General features: G+C 35.9%; 1 long non-coding RNA gene across 1 annotated transcript in view; it reads left to right on the top strand.

Annotated features, from left to right (window-relative positions):
- LOC132683875 (uncharacterized) overlaps nucleotides 1–11630 on the top strand; it is a 188744-nt gene extending 177114 nt beyond the window's left edge. Inside the window, exon 5 of the long non-coding RNA XR_013557856.2 lies at nucleotides 11116–11630. This is a non-coding gene — a long non-coding RNA (uncharacterized LOC132683875). The remainder of the gene's footprint in view (nucleotides 1–11115) is intronic.
- Nucleotides 11631–20782: the final 9152 nt, after the last annotated feature.

Below are 20782 nucleotides of genomic sequence, written 5' to 3'. Positions count from 1 at the left end.
TTTCTGTCTGCCCCTCACCCCACTACTACCACCTTTTATGTTTTTAAAATACTAAAACTCCTTTTCATGCATCACGGTAGTTTAAGGAAATTTGAAGTTTGGACTTAGGTAATTATATAGTGAAAATATAATAGAGCAGGATAAAATGTTTTAAAAGATGTGGCATCTTAAAGAAAATTCACTGAAATTGTAAGTGACTGTAATATATTGGCAAATTTCAGGCTACGTTCTTAGTCATATTTCTGCTAGAAGAAACCTACTTTCCATTTTGTGTTTTCTCATTTGCATTACTGCAGAGTTATTCATGCATATGAAGAGGATATTATTCATCTCCATATTCCTTCCTGTCCATATTCCAAACCCAATATATTTATGAGTTATACATGAAGAAACACTGCTGTATCTATATATTTATACATACATATCTATGTGATTCAAATTTGGTATTACAACTGGATAGCATGCCCAAGTGATAACATTATGTGCTAGATGTGTCTTATTACATCATTAATGGCATATCAAAATTGTCAAATATGGTGAAATCCAATAATTGTAACTGACAAGCTTTAGCACGATTTATCTCCATTGGGAAGGATTGAAAAGAGAGAAAGGAATGTACTTCTGAATTTCTCTTCCAAGTGCATATGACTGTATGGTAAGCTCTTGTTTCTTCTTCTGCAAATATTTTTAGTGAGATGCCATTTTCGCAGTATTTACGATAACTGGCTTCTGAAGTTTTTATGTGCATAAGCTGTATCATCTCCTAAATTCATAAATCCAGTGCTGTTCTAGAAAGAACTACAAAGATGAACTGGCCAAAAGAAAAATGACCAACCTGTCAGGCTTATCTCCCTCTAATGTTTGATTCTTCTTAACTGGATATTCCAGGAAATTATTTCACTTGAAAGTTTAGGTGGAGTTCACAAAGGAATATTAGCTCTCCCTTACTCTTCGGTTCTACCCCAACCCCTTCAATAGGCAAATATTATTGCTTAATTCCCAAAAGTTTTCTCTCAAAAGTATGTTGGCATTTGGGAATAAGAGGAAAATAGGATGACAGTGCATTTTGTAGACACGGAGCTCATTCATTACAATGATGAAGTATTCAGGAATCCGCACCCTTTGTGTCCTGCTTGATCTGTGTTTGGGGATGGTGTGGAGGAGGAGAAAGAGGAAGCTTATGTATTTTCTCTTTAAAATTAATTCCCAGTTAGCCATTTGTTAGTGGGCTGTTTTTAAACCCAGAGGACATTGTGATTGCATTTCCCTTTTCAGTAATTGTAGCAGATATTAAAGTGAATGGACAATGGTAGACATGTATAGGATAACCTGGTTTTCCAGACGGACCACTTGTGTGAGATCAAACGGCTACAGCACATTTAGGGTTACAGTCTCCTTCTTTTCCTCCTTATTCTCAACCGCAGTGGAGCTTTTTCCAGCGTTGCCATGGTAACACTATATCTGGCTGCTAGCTCTGTCGTAAGTTATTGAACTGAGACTGGCTTTTGGTTTAGCAGATAATTAGGTTCTGTCTCACAGGTTCATTTTCCTGTGACTGGGACGTGAATATGACCTACAGCTGGCCTCAATTTCAGTGTCACAGACAAAACTTTAACCCTTCCCGAGCTCCCAAGGCACTCTCTGAAGCCTTGCTTGTGAGGTGGAGGAAGTCATACCTTGTAGAGGATTACCATGTCTCCATTTTATTTTTTATCTTCACCATAATACTATGGAAAATATGGTCAAGGTTGTACGCTTAGGGCATTTTCAAAATTAAAAATATAGCAACAACGTGTGTGTGTGTGTGTGTGTGTATACATATATATATATACTTATGTATTTTATATATAACATATAATATATAAAAACTTGCCATAGTCATTACCATTTCCTTGCTTTTTAAATAATTTTTAAGTCACATCAAAGTGCCTTGTATTGCAATTTGGCTTCCACAGTGTTTAGATTTCAAAAACCATATTTTCAGGAATATTAGCTTGGTACACTTATTCTCAGCTTTGGGACCTGTCTGCCAATTGATTCACACCCCTCCCTCTCCTTTTTATAAAACCCAGATTTTAGCTGACATTGAAAGGTTCCTTTGGAGTCGACAAGCAAGTCTATGTTACCAGGAACAATGCCACCACTCTAATAAAATGTCCAAATGTTCTCTCAGGGCTTGAATCTTGTTGGCTTGGGAAACCAGCAAAGATCTGCCCTTTGTTTGGGACAAAGAAAGAATCATAACTTTTGGAGCAGACACTGAATACTCACTGCAACATGGAGAGCTGTAGGGTTAATCTGAGAACATATGTCCCTCTCTGTCAAACAATAGGAAAGACCCTTAAGAGAATGTTTGAGAATTTTAGTGCATTTCACCTGAAACCTTACAATGAAAAGGTAAGAAAGGAACAAGGGACAGGTGAGACCACCATAATTAAAACATTAAGTAAAGAAATTCCATAGTTTAGTTGGCTGAAGAACTGTATAACTGTGTCAATAGAGATAGGCAAAATTCATAAAAGGCAAGACTTTAGAAGATTCAACCTTGTATATTGGAACTAGGATACATGTGTGTGTTGTGTGTGTGCATGTGTGTACACAACACATAAACTGTATTCTGTTTTAATCCATTTCACCCATCCTCAAACTCCAGATGAGAAGAGTATCTTGAATAGCAGCAGCCTCAGATATCCTGAGTATGAGCAGCTGTGGCCCTGGATTGTGCCATGAATACAGTGTGGAGGGATTTGGGGTCAGAGTCAGGGGGGTTTGTATGAACTAAGAGAGCCTATAGATGAGGAACCCAGTTGTTGCCAATTACCTCCACTGAACTGAACTTCTTTTGACCTCTTATCTCAAGTATATAGCACCTATTGTTCTCTTATTAACGATCAATGTTTGTTGAATAAATATTCGAATTCTTCCCTAATCTCTACTCTGTATAGTAGGAGCTAAATTAGCACTCAGTTATAAAGAAGACTTAGGAAGCCTACAAGAATTTTCAATCCAAGATCATTTGAACTATCTTTCCATGGTTCCCAATAACCCCTAAGGCCTATACACGTGGGTCATCTCTTGCCTGAATTATTGCAATAGCCTTGTAACTGGTCTTCTTCCTTCTTGTTACCCACTCTAGTCTCTACTATGCACAGGAGATAGGATGTTAATCTAAAGGCAAATCATTTGAAGTCAGCACCCTCCTCCTAACTTCCCAGTGGTTTTCCATGTAACTAGAATATAATACAAACTCTTCACCGTGCTTGCAAGGCCCTCTATTACTTTGTCCCTGCCTACCTTGCTGACCTCATCATCCCCTCTTTTCATTCTCCATCTTGCTTTTTCTCACAGCTGAGGGCAGGCCCCTGGGGAGCCTTAGCTTCTGCTGTTTTCCCCACCAAAAATGCATAGCTCACTCCTTTACTTTTATTCTGGTCTCTCTACTTGAATGTCACCTCCTTAGAGATGCTTTCTTTCCCTAAACATCTTAAAAAGCACCTCATTCATTGTCTAGCACCTTTCCTGATTTAAATTTTCTTCATAATGTTATCATGTCTTGTTATCATGCTTGATATTAGACAACATGCAAGCAATTATACTCCTTTCCCACTAAAATATAAGCTCCATATGGACAGGAACTTTGGTTATTCATGAGCATACCTCTAGTGCCTAGAAACTGGTAGGCTGGATCCTCGTAGCCTTTACTAAATATTTGTAGAATGAATAATTGAATAAAGAGATTCAGGTAGAGGGCCTGGGTATCCAGTGAGAACAGTAATGAGTGTTCCTGACATAATGAATGAAATCTTACCCTACATTATGAATTCACATGAGTGGATACAATAAAATTTAGAGACGTAGCTTATATTTTGGGGACTGCTTTCATTAGAGGAAGGTAAAACAAAGAAAACAAGGAATCTGAGCTTATTTCTGCCTCATCCCCACAAGAATTTAACCTCACATAAAATATCATCCATTTGTCAAACATATCACAGCCCCAGCCATTTTGGAAAGCCTCTTCTGTATGGGCCAGATAGTAAATATTTTTGCCTTTACAAAGGCCATACAGGCTGGGTCACAATTACTCCGCACTTCTGTGAACTAGTGTGTGAAAGGAGCCATAAACAACACATAAACAAATGGGTGTGGCTCTGCTCCAGTAGAATGTTACTTATAAAAACAGGAAGTCAGCTACATTAACACATAGGCCATAGTTTGCTGACCCCAAAGTAGAGAGTCTTTCCCTAATTCTACCTCCCACCCAGTTACTGGAAGAACGGCCCTCATATCTCATCCTTTCAAGAAATCAAACAAATTGGGGCAGGGCTAGTTAGTTGTGGAACTCGACTGGTGCTAGTTTCTTTCCCTTCTCCTCTTATTTGTTCAAAGTTCATCCTAACTTTAACTGTTACCACAATAGCAATAACTGGGCGATGTCAGGTCCTCCCAATGACATTTCCATTTCTTGGAAAATGAAAGAAGGATACATACCGTGGTGTATTAGTAAATGTCTAGCAACTGGCTCTCTGGGGGAAAATAATGACATTTACTAATATCCATAGTGTACATTCTCCCACCACGGCCATTTAAACTAGCAATATGATGTCACTTAACGTGGAGTTAGGGAAAAAAGATGCACAGAATAGTCTCCTGAATCAGTATGAGCTGGCTCCAGCCCACAGCAGGATACATATTTAAAAGCAGCAATAATTTTGCTCACTGCCATCACAAAGTCTGGAGCAAACAGTGGTGAGTTTGACAGAAGCAACTGACTAGATGATCTCTTGGAATGCCAATCAGTAAATAATGAAAAAGTATATAAATGCAATGCTTATGTAAAGCCCTTAGCTCAGTGTTTGGTTAAAATACATACTCAGTAAATGATAGCTATTACCTTCTCAGTTTAGGTTATTCTAAGCATTAAAATTAAATGTTTAGCTACAGACTCAATCCAATTTTAATGTCCTTGTGTTAATAAGACCTCTCCACATTGAAGCAACGATGATAAAGGAATTTTATGTAGCTATTCGTGACTCTGCCCAGCAGAAGGTTAAGATAGCAACAAAATACTCAAACCGAATTTAAAAAAAGCCTCCACTTGACTCCAGCTCTTCATAACACTTCTGTGTTATTTTCCTTCAGTTTTAAACAGAATGCATTTTAGGAGCGTAGTTCAATTATTGATTGAATAGTGGGTTCAATTTGACTACAATCCAAACAAATACACTCCATTTAGTTCAAGACCAGGGATGGGCCAACAAAAGGGTAAAGGTTTCGCTCAAGTTTTGATGCACACTCAGACTGAATTAGTAACATGGATGTCTTCTATTATTTGGCCATGAACAATACAGTTCCGTTCAAGTTAGGGAAAACTAGCAAAACAGCAGGCAAAATATTGACAATGGTTTGGGTAACCAGACAGTAAAACCGACATCAATCTGAAAGGATTAGTGGGAAAATATATATGGACCCTTAAAGAGATTAACATACAGCCTATGTCTAAACACTCAGTATTTCACAGAAAAGACTAATATATGCTGTTCTGAATATGATAAAAGTGCTTTTTGAATTATTTACCTTCTAATCTCCTCTGCTTATTCCCTTCAATCTATAAAGTTTTCTGTACTTCCATAAAAGGTATGACTTAGCATTTGGTCTGAAGGAGAGGATTCCTTTCAACCTTCCAGCTAATCTTAATCTTTTCTCTTTGCTTCTATGAACACATAAGCCAAATATATTGGTCTCGTTGTGGTTTCCTGCTCTGCTTCTTCAGTGACCTCTGTTCTAGAAGACTCATTTTAGGTGGAATACCTCAGCCCAAACCCTGGTCAGAATGCCCCCCAGCCCCCAAATATTACTAAATGAGCTGAATTTTCTGTTCCAATGAGTGCTTCCATATGTATTGTTTGCTATATTTTCTTTTGGTTTTCTGCTTATACTATTAATGGAAATATATTTTAGATAATCATCTTTCTTTTTAAAAGTTCTGGTATTATGAAAATTCCAAATAGATACAGATTAGAAAGAATGGCGCTACAAACTTCTACATGCTCATCACCCATAGAGGTTTAACTATTCAACATTTTTTGGAGGGGGAGGGGGGCAACTGATATCTTTTTCCTCCAGCTATATTGAGATATATTTGAGATATATTTGACGTATAACATTATGTAATATATTGTGAAATGATTACCACAATAAGGTTAGTTAACACATCCATCATCTCATATAGTTATACAGTTACTTTTTCTTTTTTTTTTTTTTTTTTTTTTTTTTTTTTTTTTGGTGGCGAGAAGTTAAGATCTACTCTCTTAGCAACTTTCAGGTATATGATACAGTATTGTTAACTACAGTCTCCACGATGTATGTGAAATCCCCAGGACTCACTCATTTTATAACTGGTATTTTGTATTTTTTGATCACCATCACTCATTTTGCCCCCACTACTCAGCCCCTAGCAGCCACTAACCTACAATCTGTTTTCAGATTCCACATATAAGATCATACAGTGTTTGTCTTTCTCTGTTTGACTTATTTCACTTAGTGTAATGCCCTCCAGGTTCATCCATGTTGTTGCAAATGACAGGATTTCCTTCTTTTTATGGCTGGATAATATTATATATATATGTATATATGTGTGTGTATATATATACACATATATGTATATATACATATATGTATATGTATATATATGTATGTATACACATATATGTATGTACATATACATGTATATGTATGTACATGTACGTATATATGTATGCACATGTATGTACATGTATATATATGTATATGTATGTATATACATATATATGTGTATATATACACACATATATACATATATACACACACACACATATATATACATATATATATAACATTTACAACATTTTCACCAATCGATAGGTACTTAGGTTATTTCTATATCTTGGCTATTGATAATGCTGCAATGAACATGCTGGTGTAGATAAATCTTTAACATAGTGATTTCATTTCTTTCAGATATATTCCCTTCTATTCAATTTTCATTTAATTTATGGCCAAACTGGTCTCATCTATACCTACCATTCACTCATTCCTAAGTTCCTGGATTATTTTGAAGCAAGCCCATACATCATATAATATACATACATCTATAAATAGTTCAGTGTGTACCTCTAAAAATAGAGCACTATTTTTAAAACTATAAAAGCATTATTACATTTGCAAACATTTATAGTAGTTCCCTAATATCATCAAACATTGCATAAGTGTATACATTTTCGTGATTGTCTTATTTTTTTTTACAGTTAATTTGTTTGAATGAAGATTCAAACACAGGTCACACATGGCGTTTGGTTGATATATTTCTAAAGTCACTTTCAATCTCTAAGTTTCCTCTTCTTTTAGTTGTTCGCAATTTATTTGTTGTAAAATGGAGTCATTTGTCTTTCAGTGTCTTTCTTATTCTAGGTTTTGCTGAATTGCATCCCTGTAGTGTTGTTGACCATGTTCTTCTCTACTGGTAATTCCTGTAAACTGAAAGCTAGAATGAGATGCTTTGTTCAAGTTCTTTTTGCTTTTGTTTTTGTTTTTGTTTTACCAAGATTTACTCATAAATGGTATTGTGTATATCCTACCAAGAAGCACATAGAAAGCTCGTCTTGATTGTGGCTAAGTGGGAGGATGTTTGTGATTTCATAAGTATATATTGGTTGTATCACCTAGGAACAAAATTTCACAAACTCATATGTTAGAATTGAATATGTCATTATTTTGTGATATTTCAAAAAAAGCAACTTAATCTTTAGTGATTCCACCAACTGAGTAAGTATGAGCACCATTACCCTAGTGAATATCAGACTATGGATTATTCCCCCCATATGTCTGAAATTGGATTAAATTATGGAGAAATTCCAGGGGACATAACCTTGCACAAATACAAGGCATATATGTAGAACTTCTCTAACTTAAAATAATCATTGGTGGTTCTCGGAAAAGAGTGAGGAGCACTGTATTAGAACCAGACTGTTGTGGTGACCCCTCACTTTATAAGAACTTTAAGGAAGACTAATATGGAACTAGATTTCGAGGTCAATTCAAAGCATCAGAATTATCTTCTGGTGGAGCATGTGAACTATTTCCGCCTACTCCAAGAAGATGTACATCCTTGTCTATGCTGGAATGCAGAGTTGAGATAAAAATATGAAAGCATGATAAGAAATCTCAACTATCTTTTAAAAACAGAAGTATATATGCATTCTTAGGAATGGAAATAAAAGTATGTGATTGTTCATGGGCTTTCAGAAATGTATGGATTTTAAAATAGCCACCTTTCTGGTTGCCTTTTTGTTTCCTCTCATTAAAAAAACTGGAGGGGCTCCTGGGTGGCTCACTCAGTTGAGCATCTGACTTTGGCTCAGGTCACCATCTCAGGGTTCATGAGTTCAAATATCACATTGGGCTCTCTGCTATCCGAACGGAGCCTGCCTTGGATCCTCTGTCCCCCTGTCTCTCTGCCCCTGCCACACTCATGTATGCTCTCTCTCTTTATCTCAAGAATAAATAAACATTTTTTAAAAACTGGAGGGGTGCCTAGGTGGCTCAGTCGATTAAGCGTTCGACTCTTGATCTTGGTTCAGGTCATGTTCTCACAGTTGAGTGAGTTTGAGCCCTGCATCAGGCTCTGAGCTGATGTCGCCAAGCCTGCTTGGGATTCTGTCTCTCTTCTTCTCTCCCCCTCCCCCACTTGTGCTCTCTCTCTCTCTCTCTCTCTCTCACGAAGTAAATAAGCTTAAAAAACTGGAAAATTAGGGATTTTGAATTTATAGTTATCTCTTTGTGATAGAACTCTAATTTCATACCTCTTGACAGATATGAAGAAGGTATATCTTTCTACTGTATATTTCTTGGGGATAAATAAGTAATAATTTTCCATGTGTGTGGGTACTTTTAATTCAAATCTATGGTATCATGTGTAAAATACTCCAGTTATTTAATAATACATCACAAAAATTAGACCCATATTCTATCATAAAACCGGTGGAGAATATCTTACTTAGACTCTGAGAACTGCATTACCTTAATAAGTTCTCTTCAATTTCTGTGGCTCCCTCAATATATTTTAATACCATATCAGAAATTGGAGAAGCTTTTCCGGGAAGTGACATAAATCTACAAAATGAAATGTGGGAGTCTGTGACCCAATTCTTATATTTCTTTTCTTCCTGCTACTTCTGTTCCCAAATAAGAAGGTGGACATGTTGCTTTGTAATGACATATTATTGTTACCAATTTTTTTTAAACTTTTTTTAATGTTTATTTATTTTTGAGAGGGAGAAAGACAGAGTGTAAGCGAGGGAGGGGCAGAGAGAGAGGAGGAGACACAGAATCCCAAGCAGGCTCCAGGCTTGGCTGTCAGCCCAGAGCCCGACGAGGGGCTCGAGCTCACAAACTGCGAGATCATGCCCTGAGCCCAAGCTGGACGCTCAACCGACTGAGCCACCCAGGTTCTCCTATTGTTACCAATTTTTAAAAGAATTTTGTTTTAGATAAGCTCCTTAATCTAATGTGTAACTTTTAAATTATTATTTTATATAATATCTTTCTTGTAACTGTAAAGTTAGGAACCTGGAACAGGCTGAGCCTTTAGAGCAAAATGTTGTCAAAATCGACAAGGTGAGCCCGAGGCAACCCCAAACTTGTAGTCTCTACAGAGAAATAGCAGTAAGACACTCTGGGTAAGGTTGGGTCAGGAATTATTACACTTCTCAAATGATGGGATTCTTATTATTTTATCTCATATTTCATGATACACAGGTCCATAAAAATTAACTGTCTTAAGTAAGGTGGTTTAGTGCTAGTTTCTCTGACAACACTCTGTGCTGATTAGACTATGAACAGAAAAGTGTGAAATACAACTTAGACTAAAGAACAGGTTAATTTTTGATGATTCAACAAAACCCATCCTCTGAGAGTTTTACTTAAGAACCTAAAAATTCAGGTCAGTATAAAGAACTGGCAATTACTCAGAAAGCTTCAGAAGGTATATATCCTGATCTGTTGATGTGAACAACTTTTAGCGATATGTTATAAGGTGAAAAAACAGCTTCATGGAGTGCATGTAAATATATTCTGTATTAAATTAAATTGTTACGTGTGTAGTTTCTGTTCTTGTGTGACAATCTTAGATTTTTTTATATGCATTTATGATTCATTTCAAAAGACTTTTCTGTGATTTGGTTGATTTGTAACAACATACTTATGGTACATCATCAAAATTCTTATATTCATTGTAGAATGGTTTTTCAGGGAAGGTAAACATTCTATTAATGTCTGAAAGTAAGTATTCTTTAATTTCCCCGGATAATGACAAAAACGTATATTGGAAAATTTGAGCCAGCACTACATAAATTGAAATGGTCTCTCCGAGGGCACCCCCTTTTTCCCTGGTATTTTTAAGCTAAACAAAATTAACCGATTTTTGAAAGAGTCAAATTGAATACCTTGATCTATTAAACATGTAAGAGTGGCTTCATTAGTTGCTATTTTGAAGCAATAGCACGAAACAGCAGAATTTCAGAGTCTGAAGATACCTCAAAAATCATCCACCCTCTCTTGGGAGGCTGGAATCCCTTACCACTACATCTAGCTTATAGCATTCTACACTGGGAATTAATATTTTCAGAGGTGGGGAGCATACTACTTTTATAGGAAGCTAATGATGTATTTGGATAACTCTAATTTTTAGAAAGTTCTTTCTTACATTGAGCCAAATTTTGTCTCTGAGCAATACCAGGTATGTCTACATGTTAATACTTTGAATATTTGAGGTCAGTTTACGTTCCCTTCTCCCCAACAAATGTTTAATATGTTATAATACATTTTTAGAGATCTCTAAATTTATTGTATTATTATTAGTATACAGAGTTAAAGGTATAGTCTTCCAGACCACCAAGTCTGCCCAAGATTTTTGAACCCAACTACAAGGAGTTAGGGTACAACTACAAAGTTAAAGAGTCCACACAGATCACCCTTACTTCTGACATCAACTGTATGTGTAGGGTTTCTCAAATCAATGCTCAGGTTTGATAATTCACTAGAAAGACTCATAGAACTAACTGAAACCTACCCTACTTATAGCTGTTACAGGGAAATGATGCCAGAAGTCAGCCAAAGGAAGAGACACAATGCAGAGTCTGGAGGGTTCCAAATGTGAAGCTTTCCTTGTTCCCAGGACCTGTTGCCCTTCTAGTATTGATCTGTGACAATACGCATGTGGTAACGCCAAGGGGGAAGCTTTTGTGAGCTTCAGCATCCAGAGTTTTTATTGAGGCTCCATTACATAAGCATGATCGATTGATTTACCAGGTTTTCCAGAGGGTCCACCATGAAAAACAGAGATGTCTGTCACTTGGAAAATCCCAAGGGTTTAGAGGTTACCTCCCAGGACCTATGTACAAAAATGGCCACACCTCTTTTGGATGAGGCCAATTTCCTCACCATGCAATATCATTTACTATTTTCTTGGGTAAAATTCTCCGATTCCTTAATGTGACATGAAATATAGCTTTAGAAGCTAAACATATCTTGGTTGCATTTCTGTAGATAAGTCCTAATTTATCAATGTTCTCTTTTGGGGTCCAGACTTTGGGCTACATTGAAGTATTGCTACTGTAAAGTATGAAATAATACTTTAGAGTCAGGGGTCAGACAGACAGAGAGAATCCTGACATTTAACAGCCATTAGACCTTGTGAATGCTACTTATTCTTTTCTGAGCTTTCATTTTTTCATAGAGAGTTAATAATATTCCATATATTATGGGATCACATGTAAAATCTTTAATGTATCATAGGACCTTAATAAATATTAGTTCTTGTCTGGAAAAAATGTTGGATGATATGAATTTGTGTTTGAGGGGTTATCTTAGGCAAGGTTTGCCTATCCAGTCTTCTAGACTGGATGTATGCATACATTATTAAAACAAAACAGAATTCATTCAATTTATCAAATATTTATCTAAATCCAACTGAGAAGTGTAAAGCATTATGCTAGCAACTTAGAAAAAGGCAGTTTCAGGCTTCCTGGAATGAGAACATTTTCATTAATATCTTTGATATAAGTAGACTGCAGTAGGTGTTGAATTAAGGTACATATCAGATGCAGTGATGGAAGTGCAAGAGAAAAAGAAAGTCTGACTGGGATTATTAGAGAATGCTTCCCTAAGAAGGTGATATGTCTGAAAGGCCCAATGTACTAGCAGGCTTTGATAGCACTTTTAGGAACAGTGAATACCATTTTTCAGAATTTATAAATGTATTTACTTGGTGAAAAGTGAATTTTATGACAAGGTATATATAAAATTATCATAAACATAGGAACAGATCATAAATCAAATTATCTTATATCAGAAATAAGTTCTCTAAAAATAAGAGGCAATGTTAAAAAAAACTTTTAACTAAAAGCTTAATCTTTGTAATAAAAATAGCTCGTTGATTTTAAGGGATGTAAAGAGATTGCTTCTGTTCATTGCATTTTAAAAATTCAGAGACTAAAAAAAATTAAAAAATAAAAATCCAGTAGACTTAACCCAATTTCTGCTATTTATTATATCAGTTTTTGAATTCCAGGAAAACATAGATTTTATTTAAGGCAGGCAGTTCATTTGTGAGTAGCGAAAGACTTAAACATAATTAATTTGTTCATCAAACAATTCATTCAGCACATATTCATTGGATGTATTCTGTGCACCAGGCACTATTCCAGGCTCTGTGGGAAACTGACAATAAACAAGTAAATATATAGAATGTCCAGTGGTATAAGTACCATCAAGAAAATTAAAGCAGTATAATGCGTGATAGAGAGTGTTGGAGAATAGTCGAATTTGCTCTTTTATGTAAATCGGTCAGGAAATACCTTCTGACAGACATCTGAGCAGACAGGAATCTTCGTGTGGTAACAAGTCAGGGAGATATTCTGGGGTGAGGGTTCCAGACAGAGTAGACAGCAAGAGCAAGGTTCCTGAGTTGGAGCATGCTTGGCATTTTATAGGAGGAGCAAGTGTGGCTGAGAAGAATGAGGGAGGGAGAAGGCAGGAGGTTGCTATATTATCGGGTTCCATAGGCCACTGAAAAGATGGGATTTTATTGCAAGTGGCGCCTCAGTAACCTGACCCATGCCTCCCTCTTAAACCTGTCTTTGCTTCTTATTTTTTCTTCTCTACACTTGTGCTGCCTAGTATGGTAGCCAATACCCCACATCCGACTATTGAGAACTTGGAATGTGGCTAGTTCAGTTGGACAGTATGAAAAAAAGTGAAATATCTCCATAATTTTATATTGCTTAATATGTTGAAATGAAAACATTTCAGGTATATTGGGTTAAGTAGAATAAAATAAACTTCATCCCTTTCCTTTCTTTTAATTAATGTTTTTATTTAGAAATAATTCTAGATTCCCATGTGGTTGTAAGAAATAATACAGAGAAATCCTGTGTTCCCTTTATCTAGTTTTTCCCAGTGGTAATGTCTTATCAGCACAATATGACTACCAGGATATTGACAGAGATACAATCTTACTCAGATTTCTCTAGTTTTAATTGTACTCGTGTGTGTGTGTGTGTGTATGTGTGTGTGTGTATGCTTATCTATTCAACTTTGTCACATATATAGGTACCACAATGTCAACATTCAGAACAGTTTCTTCACCACCAAGATCCATTGTATTGTTCTTTTGTAACTACACCCACCGCATATCTGTGCTACATCCCTCCCCGGGGCCCCAGCCTTTACCAACCACTAGTCTATTCTCCATTTATATACTTTTTTCATGTTAGAAGTGTTATGTAAATGGAATCATTCAGGGCATATTCTTTGGGAACTGGCTTTGGTCCCTCAGCATAATTCCCTCCAGATTGATCTAAGTCACTGTCTGCCTCAATAGTTCATTCCTCTTTATTGCCAAACAGCATCCCATGAGCGGGATGTACCACACTTTGTTTAACGACTCACCCGTGGAAGGACACCTGGGATGGTTCTCGTTTCTGCTACTATGAATTAAACTGCCATAAACATTCCCGTACAGATTTTTGTGTGAATATGGGTTTTCGTGTATCTGGGGTAAATGCTTGAGTACAACTGCTGGGTCATATGGTATTTGCATGTTTAGTTTATAAGAAACTGCCAAATCACTTTTCCAGGGTTCTGTATCCACCTGTTTCTTTTTACTTTTTGTAACATGGCTACTAGAAAATTTAAGATTACATATGTGGCTCACATTTCTATTTAACAGTGCTTCTCTTGTGTAGAGCACTGGTTCCTCATCTCACACGCTCCACATGTGCTGTTCTCTCTGGAGTGTGTTCATGACCCCTCTCAGATGTACATGAACGTCCATAGCACAGTGGTCGAAAGCAGAGTCTCAAACCAGATGGCCTGGGTTTGGATCTTGGATCTACCCCATATGGGGTATCTGATTTTTAAGATAGTTAATACTTTTCCCTCAGTTTTTTTTATCTGTAAATGGGATGATTATAGCAATACCGATCTCATTGGGTTGATATGAGGACTGAGTGAGTTAGCACATGTGAAGTTATTTCTTAATGAGCTCTTTCTGACTCCTGCCCAAGAGCAGATCGAAATCCTTGAATAGGCTCTCATCACAGTCAACATCCTCATTAAAGTTGTAATTCTATGATTATTTTGTATCTCACTTCACTATTGCAGGGGCAGTGGTCTTATCTAACTTATTCAGTACTATATCCTTAGTACTAGTATAGAACTTGCAAAAAGGAGACAGTATATCATTGTTGAATGAATGAGGGAATGGATAAATTGCTTTGAGTCTTGTGTTTTTTTTAAGTTTTTTAAGTTTTTAAACTTCAGTTACCATGCAATGTAATATCAGTTTCAGGTGTACAATTTAGTGATTCAGCTGTTTCACAGAACACCCCGGTGCTCATCACAGCAAGTGTACTTCTTAATCGCAATCACCTATTTTACCCATCCCCCACCCACCTCCCTTCTGGTAACCATCAGTTTGTTCTCTAGAGTTAAGAGTCTGTTTCTTGCTTTACCTCCCTCTCTCTCTTTTTTCTCCCCATTGCTTGTTTGTTTCAGTTCTTAAATTCCACATGTCAGTGAAGTCACGGTATTTGTTTTTCCTCTGACTGACTTACTCTTTGTTATGGCCAAGTAATATTCCAGTGTGTGTGTGTGTGTGTGTGTGTGTGTGTGTGTGCGCGCGCGCGCGCGTGTGTGTGTGTGTGCGTGTGTGTATTTATTTTACTATTATATATATATATTTATATATCACCTCTTCTTTATCCATTCATCAGTTGAAAAATTTCATTCAATGTAAGCATTCAATGGAAGCATGATTTACTTTAATCATTTAACTTAATTTCTTTTTCCTTAATTTTCAAAATCAATGTTATTCATGTTTCTCTGATTTAGAAGACTAGGTTTCTATCTGCAAGTTCTATGAACAACTTGTACATGTGGATCCAATTTATTGTGGAGTAAAAATTGTTCTGGAAAAGTGATTGAATTCAATAGTAATAGTACTAAAATATATATGTGTATATATAGAGAGAGAAAATACTCTGTGGCAGTTTTAGTTCAGTTATTCAGTTCAAGCAATCATGTAATTGTTATGATACAATTCATGTTACTTAACTGCTTCCTTTGGATTATGGGACCTATGAAGACCAATCCCTCAGTCAGTAGGTGACATTAAGGTAAAAGTACTTTTTCATGCCTCTGCAGATACCTTTTTCTCAGTATACCTAGTCCTTAAATAGTAAGCTCCATGACATTCTTAGGAAAGTCACAGAAAACCGTGGCATAGCATAGATGATTTTAATTTACCCACTCTGTTTTAAAACTGTGTACCAACTACCAACAGCACATGCCTGTTTCACACACACACCCAAATATATTTTGTCAGTGATTGACCTTTATCTTCTCACCTACAAAGTGAGGTTACTATAGTAGAAAGAACACTGACTTAGGGTCACTTTGACCTAAGGTGAGTGAGGCTCTTGCCATTAATTCTACGGTCTTGAAAAGACCAATTAATGTTTCATCCTTCATTTCATTTCCTAAGTAATGGGGATGTTGATGAATTCTAAGTGGAATTGCAATGATAACTAAATACAAGTGTCCAGATACAGATGCTAAGTAAAAAATATCTCCATTTTTGGATGGTACCAGGATGTACGGGATGTGCTGAGTTTCACATGTTTTCTTCAATTTTACCATACACCCTCACAGGCATTAGGCCACTGCTATACTTTAGCATGCTGAGTACCAGAAATGCACTTTGTTTAACCAGACAGTTACATGACAAGACTTTGCCATAAGATTATGACTTTCAACTCCAAACTAACCAGTGAAATAAAATACGCCTTCTTTCCACTGAAAAGTATTTGAGCTCAAACTTGTACTGAAGCATATCTGGGTGTAAAAGATTGCGATGCCGTTTGTTTCCTGGTTTAGTGATTTTTAATATCAAGTAGATTAAAATAATACAAAATAACAAAAAATTTGCTAATATTTATTGAATTTTTACTCTGTGCTCAGAACTATATTGATTTGCCAGAACTATTTTAGGATATAATTGATATATGACATTGTGTCAGTTTAAAGTGTATAACATGTTGATTTGATACATTTGTAAATTGCAGTATTATTACCACCATAGCATTAGCTAACACCACCATCATGTCCCATAATTATCATTTCTTTTTTGTGGTGAGAACATTCAATCTGGTTTCTTAGCAACTTTGAAGTATATAATGCTGTATTATCAATATAACTACACAGGTAGCTACTATAATCATCCCTATTTTACACTTGAGGAAACAGGCTAAGAGAGATTAAATTAGTGACTCAAGGTCAGAGTACTAGTAATTATTAAAGCCAGGATATGATTCTTTGTAATGTGAGAGTTCAAGCCTTTGCCAGTGATGCATGTTGCCTCTTATTTCAGTAATAAGTTGGCCACTTGGGTTAATCATGGGGAAGGTGATGTTCCCTTTGTTTACATATTCCTTATATTTTTCAACATTTTTTATTCATATACAGTCTGGTAAAATAAAATCATGGCCTCTCTTTCCTATGCCTTTACAGTTATTGTGTTACTATGGCCTTTATAAATGAAACAAGCAATGACAACAACAAACCCTTGCCCAAAGTGAGTGAAAATTCTAGCTCCTTTTCTCATTTTCTTATTGCAACGCGAGGACTTTGAGATTCATCACAAATTATCTATACACCAACAACATTTAATTTTCACAGTCAGGTAACTCCTGTGCTATAGACATGAAAGCGTGACACCTACATTTTTACAATCATTTCTCCTACCCTATTTTAATAGAGCTAGCTGGATGTAACTATCATCTGGAATAACAATGTTAAATGTATTATTTTATTTAACTAAAATATTAAATCCTTAAAGATTACCATTTATTTGCCACTCATTTACATATTACAAGTCTATGTTTGGACTTTGTTAGCCTTTTCTCTGCTGTACCTCTGCTCCACACAACTATTTTTATGTGAAAATTGTTGCTTTATAGGATCACTTTGCCACTACGTTGCTATTTTATTATTGCTATTATATTTAATTGGAATACTACTATTGTGTAACCAGGGAGAGTTCTTTCAACCTGGGAACATTTGCTTCAAATAGTATGGAGCTATTTATTTATTTATTTTCATTTCCTTATAATATCAGCTTTGATTAATAATTATATACAGGCTTTGTTCGTCTTACCTTGGTGTCACCAGTAATTGGGATCCATATCCATATCCTAACTTGCAATCATGCTGCAAGAGGCCAATAAATTCCCGCCGAGTGTGTTACTTGTTAAATTTAGTGCATTACACTCAGGGTAATGAATAAAAGCAGTGGGCCGTCACCGTCTGGCTGGCTGAGGAAGGCTAGAGCAGGCAGACTCCCCCGAGGCCTTGAGCTGGCTTATAACAGTGACAGGCGGAATCAAGGGAGTCCCCGAGCATCGCAGTTCAGTTTGTCTCCCTTAATTTCCTCTTCTGTAGAGACTCAGAAGGCTGTAGGGAGGTGAAGTAATCTCAGCCATTAATTCACCACACTTTCATAAAATGCTGCGCGCTCTGGTTTCATTAACAAGCAAATACAATTTAGATAAATAGTCATGTGTTTGCATTCAGCAGAGATGAGAATACCATTGAATATAAACTAGTGGGTATGCTCCATGCAGCTCACTTTGTGTATCTACATATGTCTACTGTGTATTCACTTGTCTATATTAAATATGCACATAGGTCTTTTTATATGAGCGAATAACCGGTAAAGCAAGCTCCTACCATATATATGTACTTATTTCCAGCTCATATTTATTGAACATACATAAGCAATTACTAAAGAAATGACTACCACATTCTTAAGCCAACATGTAGCTCTTTCCTAATAAATAAATATATTCTTCAAAGGAAAATGTTCTTTCTTAAACTATACTATCACAAGAATTTAACATCTGCCATAAATGTATAAGTGCAAGAATGTTAGAGCAACCAGGTCTATCTTCTGCGTAACTGCTTTTTCTTGGTAACTGAAAGTTTTTGTTATCCCAGCAAATAATTGTTATATACTATGTCTCATGCCAAAACCAGCTGACTCCTTTAGTCTTTGAGTAATTGTGAACGTTAGTATCTATCCAGAAACAGATTCTTAAAGAAAGGAGGAAGAATAATTGGTATGAAATGACCACTTAACATTATTCTTGAATATCTTGGAAAATTTAGTGTAGAGTGTCCTTTGCTATCCATGATAAAGCAGCTGGTTCAAAATAACATGGTGTATCTCATTAGAGGGATATTAGATCTAATTATGCAACATATAAGTGAGATCATTATAGTAACATTATCTCAATGAGGTAAGTAAAGCACACGTGAAATCTAACACTCTGCCGCTTGAAAGAATTTTTGAAAGCAAATGTGAGGAATTAATGATCATTTAAGTGTACTTTGAAAGATGTTGAAAACCCATCATGAATCTTTGACATGTAATGGAAAAATATAATAGAATGATATTACCCTGATTAATTCTACTGAAGATAAAAATGAACTTCCTGGGCGAATATCATCTTTTAATGCAGACAAATTGTTTTCTAAACAAAATAAAACAAAAAGGCAGAGAAGTGTCATAGGGTTTTTTTTTGTGTTTGTTTTATTACCTATTTGGGGGGGGGGGGACTTTTGTCATATCAGCGATCTTCAAACTTCAGAGTGTAACAGAATCACAGAGAGGGTGCTTTTTTAATGTGAATTTCTTTTGAGAGAAGAGTGAGGGGGGAAAGAGCACAAGCGGGGAAGGGGCATAGAGCGAGGGAGAGAGAGAATCCCAAGCACGCTTTGCACTGCCAGCTCAGAGCCAGATGCAGGGCTTGATCTCACAACCATGAGATCATGACCTGAGCCAAAATCAAGAGTCTTATGCTTAACTTAGCCACCCAAGTGCCCTAAGAGAGCTAGTTAAAACAGATTGCTGGCCCCAACCTCAGAGTTTCTGATTCAGTAGGACTGGGTGGAATCTGAGAATTTGCCTTTCTATAATTCCAAGTGATGCTGATGCTCTGGTCCAGGTGCTCTTTGAAGACTACAGGACTATGTGAAAATCACTATAAAGGACACTTAAGTCATATTATCATCTGTATTATTTTTCTATACAATTAAAGTACATATATCCCATACTCTGCTTGATATTTTTCAATCAAGTTCTGTATCATCAGAAATCCATATTCTATTATGAAGAAAGCTGCCTTTAAAATACAATTAAGGCTATCTGCCTGACAAGTGCATTGGGCATATTTTTAACAACATATTTAAAAACAACCACACGACAAAATGAATAGATACTACCTAGTGGGGAAGAAGCCAAAAATAATGAGTTTTAGCTCTGTGAAGCTAATTTAGCTTTCTTATCTGTAGATATTATCTCTTTCCTAAGAGGTCTGAGTTAACTACTAAATTGATTCTAATGTACAGCATGGTGACCATAGTTAATAATACTGGATCATACACATGCAATTTAATGAGTATAGATCTCAAGTGTTTTCATCACGCACATACACACAAAACAGGAAATTTGTGAGGTAATGGATATGTTAACCTGATTATGGTTATCATTTTATAATGTATATTAATCATCATATTGTACATTTTAAATATATACAGTTTTATTTGCCAATTATACCTCAATAAACCTGAAAGAAAAAATAATAAATTGAAGCCCTCAAACTTTAAATTAAAAATTAGCAATTGAATGAATATTGTTATCATGTATAAAACAACTGGTTGATTCCTTTCATTTGTAAAGTAATATCAGGTATAGTTTGAATGGTTTTGTCAATTTATTACCTAAAAGTGTGTTTAGGAAGATGTGTACAATAAAATGCCACCCAAAGTTTGCATACAAGTTTTGTTTTCCTTTTTTTTTTAATAAAAAAAAAATCTGTTTTTTTCTCAAGTCAAGCATTATAATTGTTATGGTAACAATGATCAAAGGGCATTCCCAGACATTTTCTTGCTCTATGTATGTAGGTTTCAAAATTAGATAATCTGGTTTATATTCTGAATTCAAATGCCTGAGTCTCCATAAAATAAGGCAATATCTATGTGGCAGTCAGAAAAATATTATAAGACCTCAGTATTAGGACAATAACTTCAAATGTTCTTGTGGAAAAGATCCCAAACCAAATTTATGAAACAGTTCTTAATATTGAAAAATTGGATTACATTCTGTTGTTTCAGTGTACATTTTAGCTGA

Source organism: Panthera onca, chromosome C2, assembly GCF_046562875.1.
Source record: "Panthera onca isolate mPanOnc1 chromosome C2, mPanOnc1 haplotype 2, whole genome shotgun sequence".
In the NCBI taxonomy this organism is placed as follows: Eukaryota; Metazoa; Chordata; class Mammalia; order Carnivora; family Felidae; genus Panthera; species Panthera onca.
This window is presented reverse-complemented; position numbering and strand designations above follow the sequence as displayed.